This window comes from Parus major, unplaced genomic scaffold, assembly GCF_001522545.3.
Source record: "Parus major isolate Abel unplaced genomic scaffold, Parus_major1.1 Scaffold867, whole genome shotgun sequence".
In the NCBI taxonomy this organism is placed as follows: domain Eukaryota; kingdom Metazoa; phylum Chordata; class Aves; order Passeriformes; family Paridae; genus Parus; species Parus major.
The window spans coordinates 1-5158 of NW_015379743.1; the positions used below are offsets into that span (position 1 = coordinate 1).

The following is a 5158-nucleotide window of genomic DNA, read 5'->3' on the forward strand; positions in this document are numbered from 1 at the left end:
CCAGGCCTCCCATGACAATCTTTGCCAGGCTGTGGCAGTCAGGAGCAGGGCCTGAGGGCTGGAAGGAAGCCAGTGTCATCCCACTCTTCCCAGAGGGCAGCAAGGAGCCAGGGAAGTGCAGGTGATGCTGTTTTGGGCTTACTTAAAAACAGAGGTCAGACAAAATTAAGAGAAAAAAAAGGGGTAATATTTATTGAAGGACCTTCAGATACGTTTAGAGCAGATGAAACCTCTGCAGTGGCTACACCCAAAAATGGCCAACAGGTTATAAGTTTGGTCCATTTGCATATTGGGGGTTAATCTTCCAATTACAACTTCAGGCAATGAAGCAGTTTACCCCCAGTCTTCTCGCCCCAACTCACTTTTTGTTTAGGTCTCTGGGGGCCTGAGACAGTGAGGTGTCCTTGATTCCCAGACCTAGAGAGGAATTTTGTCTCACCAAAATGTGAAGACAGTAGCTAGCACTGTATACAGAGTTTAGAGTTATACACTAAAGAACTACAGGCTTACAAATACATGAAAAAAACCCCAAACTAAAACTCTAAAGCATCACAGGCCAGGTAGTGCCCCTTCCATCTCTGCACGGGGCATGGAACATCTCATCCTGGAGGCCATCTGACCATAGGGATGCCAGGGAGGTGACCAGGAGTGGTCAGCATGGATTGACCAAAGGGAATCATGCTTAGCCAACAGGAATTTCTTCTCCCATCAGACAGCACCCAGGATGGATGAAGAGAATGGATTTTCTGAGTCTGGAGTTCAGTAGGCTTTGGCCACAGTCCCCAGACTGGGGCTCCAGCCTTTGCTGACAGCAGCAAGGGAGCTACAAGGGTGTGAGGTACCCCAGGAGCTGCTCCCACTAGTTGCCCCAGCTCTGCGCTGCTCTGCAGGCTCTCCCCACTGCCAGGCCTGCAGGGAGCAAGGGCCTCCAGGCTGCCTGAACCTGTCCCATGCCCACACTGCCACACATCAGGCACTCCAGGGAGGAACAGAATTCCTGAGTGTCTTCCTGGTGCCTCAGGCCCTGGGTAAACAGGGCTTATCAGAGATGCTGGCAGGGGACCAAAATCATTCCTCCTTCTCGGAGGTCACCTCTGTTTGCCCAATTATCTCTGAATGGCTGCCTGGGAACAAATGTCCCCTTGCCCACGTCCCTCAGGATGGGCACATTCTGCTCAGGGCCAGCGCTGGCCTGGGCCCAGGGCCAGGGTATTGCAGAGACCCTCTGTGGGGACAAGGACCTCGGGGAGTTCTGGGCATGTCCCAAGCAGGGACAGTGCTGGCATTTGGGCCTTGTTAGGGATGGGGTTGCCGGCCCGCTGCATGTGGGGCAGCTGTGCAGAGTAGAGCCTATGTGCTCTGGGTGGGCGCAGAGACTGCAGGTGTGACAGGGTGAGTCCCAGAGGAGGAAATATTTCCCTCTGAACTCTGCTCTGGGGAGGGAAATTGAACCAGCTTGGTATCTGCAGGGGAAGGGATACAGGGTTGTCTGGATGTGGGAATTGCCACACCTGAGCCATTCTCCAAACCTCAGCCTTGTCTGCAGGTGATCAACATTGCCCAGTGCTCCCCAGTGTCTCCAGTGACTGCAGATGCCAATCCGTGGCCTGATCACATGCCCCTTTTTCCCCCTGTTCTCTACATGTTGGGTTTGGGGCCGGGCTCAGCTCTGGGGTGTCCCCCAGGAAAAACTCTGGAAGGGAAGGGGCAGCAGGAGATAGGGCATCTGGCACTGGGGGCTGTTGGAGAACAGATTGTGCTGGAGTGGGGGTTGTCCCCACAGGGTCCCCAGCTGCCTTTCACTCCCTGCCTGCCTCCCTTGGCACCCCTGGGTGCCTGAGCCCTTCCAGGGGCAGCTGCCCCGTGCAGGAAGCCAGAGGGATGTGGGGAGTGGGGCTGGATCCGTGCCACAGGTGGTATGGACTCTGTGCCAGGGCTGGGCTTGTGGCCAGGGCTGGGGGCTGTGCCAAGCTGGGCTTTGGCCTGGGGCTCTTGGGGAGGGCACAGGGAGGAGTCCTGGCAGGGATAAAGGCTCTCCTGGCATGGAGCAGCCTCAGGCAGTGCTGCCCAGTGCAAGAGGAAGATGAAGGTGGCTGTGCTCAGCGTGGCCCTGCTCTTCTCCATCCTGCTGTGCCCCCCAGCACAGGCCAAGGTGAGGCACCAGCCAAACGCTGTCCCCATATCCTGCCCTTTCTGGCTTCCCATCCCACCCTTTTGGGCCGGTCACACATTTCCTCCCTGCTCCCTCCTCTGTGTCCTGTGCAGGGTGCCCAAACGCCCTCCCACTGACCATTCCCAAGTGAGGTCTTTCCTTCCACGTGCCCCCTCAGTCCTCCGCCTTTCTTCCTGGCCACTGCAGCACAGTCCACCTGTACAATTCCGTGACTCAGCCCCTCTCTCAAATCCTCTCTCAGTCTTGCTGGCTTTTGTCCCCACCTGTCCTTGTTCTTCTGTCCCCACCAAGCCTCTCCCTTGCACGCCCATGTCCCTACACCGCAATTCCTTTCTCCCGCCCTGTAGCTTACACCGTGCCCCTTCCACACCCCTGGCCCACTACCTTGGGCTCTCAGTTTTCCCCAGTTCAGTGTCTTGGGTCTCCCCCCACCTCAAACAGATCCCCCAGGACACACTGAGTTCCCATCCCTTTGCCTCTGCCCTGCTTCCTGCACCTGTGTCCCCCCACAGCCCCACAAGGCCCAATCCAGACCAAGCCTTTGTTCTCCTTTCCCAGGCACTCCTGGAAGGAACCCAAGATGATCTCCAGAAGGTGAGTGGGCTCCTGGGATTGGCGGGCATCCCTTTGGGGAACCTGGGGACAGTTTGGTCCCCCAATTCCTTGCTGGCACCAGGGACATCCCAGTGACCAACAAGGTCTCCTGGTCTCTCTGCAGTTGGATTTAGACAATGTTGACATCCTGGAGACACCTCTGGTGGGTACCAAGAATTCTGCTGGTGTCAGACCCTCCCCTTGCATGGCCACCACACTCCAAGCCATCCCAGTTTGTCCCAGCACAGCCCAGTGCACCTCTGCTGACACCCCAGACAACTCCCCTGCCGCATAGATCCTCTCCAGGGAACCCTTTGCCCAGTGCTCCCGTTGCATTCCCATCTCTGTTCCCCAGCACCCCCGTCTGGTAAATGACACAGCCCCTGTCCCCACAGTGCCTCTTGGCCAGGACCCCAGTACTTCTGGGCAGGAGCACAGCAGCTCCTACACCCCATTGTTCCCATAGGCCCCCTCCCCAATGTCCCCCCTGCTTTCCCCTTTCCTCCCAATCCAGCCCCGTGCCTCCAGTGTGACTTTAACGCTGCCTTTGTCCCCAGCCCCCTGTGGGTGAAAAGCTAGAGGGTCTTCTGCGGCAGAAGCGCCTGGCTGCCTCTCTCCATGGATAGGTGAGCAGCATTTGGTGGTCCCCAGACCCCCACATGATTCTGTGAAATTCATGGGTAACCGTGATATTTTCTGGGTGGGCAGAATTTGGGGCCAGTAGAGGGATGCAAAACTTGACTTTCACTGATCTGTTTCCTGAGGGTGCTGGACAGATCTTCCCCCAAGTCTTTTCTTCCACTTGGGGAGCTCTGGGGAACCCCACAGTCCCCATGGGGTCAGGTTCTCTTGCAGGTTTTGGGGCATCCCAGGGATTAGGAGGTCTGGGGTCCCTGTGGATCTGAGGAGCCAAATCCTGTCCTAGGTCTACCCAAGACCTCAATTCTTTTTTCTCTCCAGAAACAGGGGTGGGCACAAAGCCCCTCTCCTGTCCCAGTGGACACAGGGGATCACATTTTGAGCTCTGTGTTTTAGGATTGGAACTGTTGGTGAAAACCATGTCCTGTCCCCCTCCAGTGGCATGAGGAGATGATCATTCCTGGAGGAATTGCCTGATCCCCTGTGAGCCCTGGGCCTTTTTCCTCAAATGAGAAATAAATGCATTCAGCAAAGCCACACTCTGTGTCTGTGTGTCTGTGTCTGTGTGTGTATTCCAATGGAAATTTCCCCAAACCTCCAGGAAGTTTCCCCTGGAGGTGTTGTCTTGTCCCTGTGTCCATCCATCTGAACATCCTGTCACTCTGTCACTGTCACCTCCACACATGTCTGACCCCACTGACACCTCCCAGGTTTGCACCTGAACTCCTCCCTCCTGCTCCCCACCACCGGAAGCGCCATGGCAGCTCAGACCAGGCGCTCCCAGGCTGATGCCAGATAACGAGCATCTGGCAGAGGCAGGAAGGATCCCCCATTCCATGGGGTTTTGGGGTACAGGGGGGCAGCTGTGTCCCCTCCCAACCCCAGGACTACAAACCACAGAGAAGATGCCTCAACTGCCTCAGCTGCATTGCTTCTCTCAGCCCTGGGCTTGGGAAGTCTCCAGCTGCAGCACAATCTCTAGAGAAGACTTTCTGCAAGGAAGACAAAAGAAAAGAATTGTTTCTTCCCTTTCCCTCATCCCTCCCCTTATGCCCATTTTCCCGTCAACTTGGAGCAAAACCAACCAAAAAGCATCTGCAGTGAGGTAACCCTGAGGATCTGTTCCCAAATAGGGCCCTCAAAAAAGTCAGAAAGTTGTGATTTGGTTGAATAGTTTAAAAAACAGACATTCAAATTTCAGATGCTACAACAACAAAGTTGGCAGTTTTAATGGTCCTTTATCCTCCTTCTTCCCACTGCTCATTTGACACATCCCAACTCCAGAGAAGCAGATTATGGAAAGCAGAACTGCAGGAAGAGCTGGAGGTTCATTCCAGAGAGAGGAAGAAAGGTTGAAATAGGGAAATTATTTCAACTGTTTTCTGGATCATAACGGCCGCAAACAGCTTTTCATTCAGTGTTCAGTATCCCAGTGCTGACATATGTTTCTCCTTTTTTAAGCCAAATTGCAGTAATTTGGAAATTGTCCCTGGTTTAGAACAAAACCACAGGCAAATAATTGACTCGCTTTGGTTCCTAAATCAGAAATCATTAAGCCTCTCCCACAATGTGTTTCCTTGCAGTAGAGAAGCCAGTTTGAATCCTTTTGTCCTGAGTTTGTCCTGACTTAATGACTTCAGATGAACCGGAATGGTCCCGGCACTATCAAATGTGGCTGCAGTGACAAGGATCAGACCCCTTGAGTCCCCATAAATTGTGGTGGATCCTTGCTTTCCACAGCCCCACCACGCT

The 5158-nt window shown here is 54.4% G+C and overlaps 1 long non-coding RNA gene across 1 annotated transcript; it reads left to right on the top strand.

Annotated features, from left to right (window-relative positions):
• The first annotated feature begins 2054 nt into the window (after positions 1-2054).
• On the top strand, positions 2055-3943 carry LOC107199513. Its single transcript, XR_001519231.1, has 5 exons — positions 2055-2152; positions 2732-2767; positions 2892-2930; positions 3325-3393; positions 3803-3943. It is a non-coding gene; the product is annotated as an uncharacterized LOC107199513 (long non-coding RNA).
• Positions 3944-5158: the final 1215 nt, after the last annotated feature.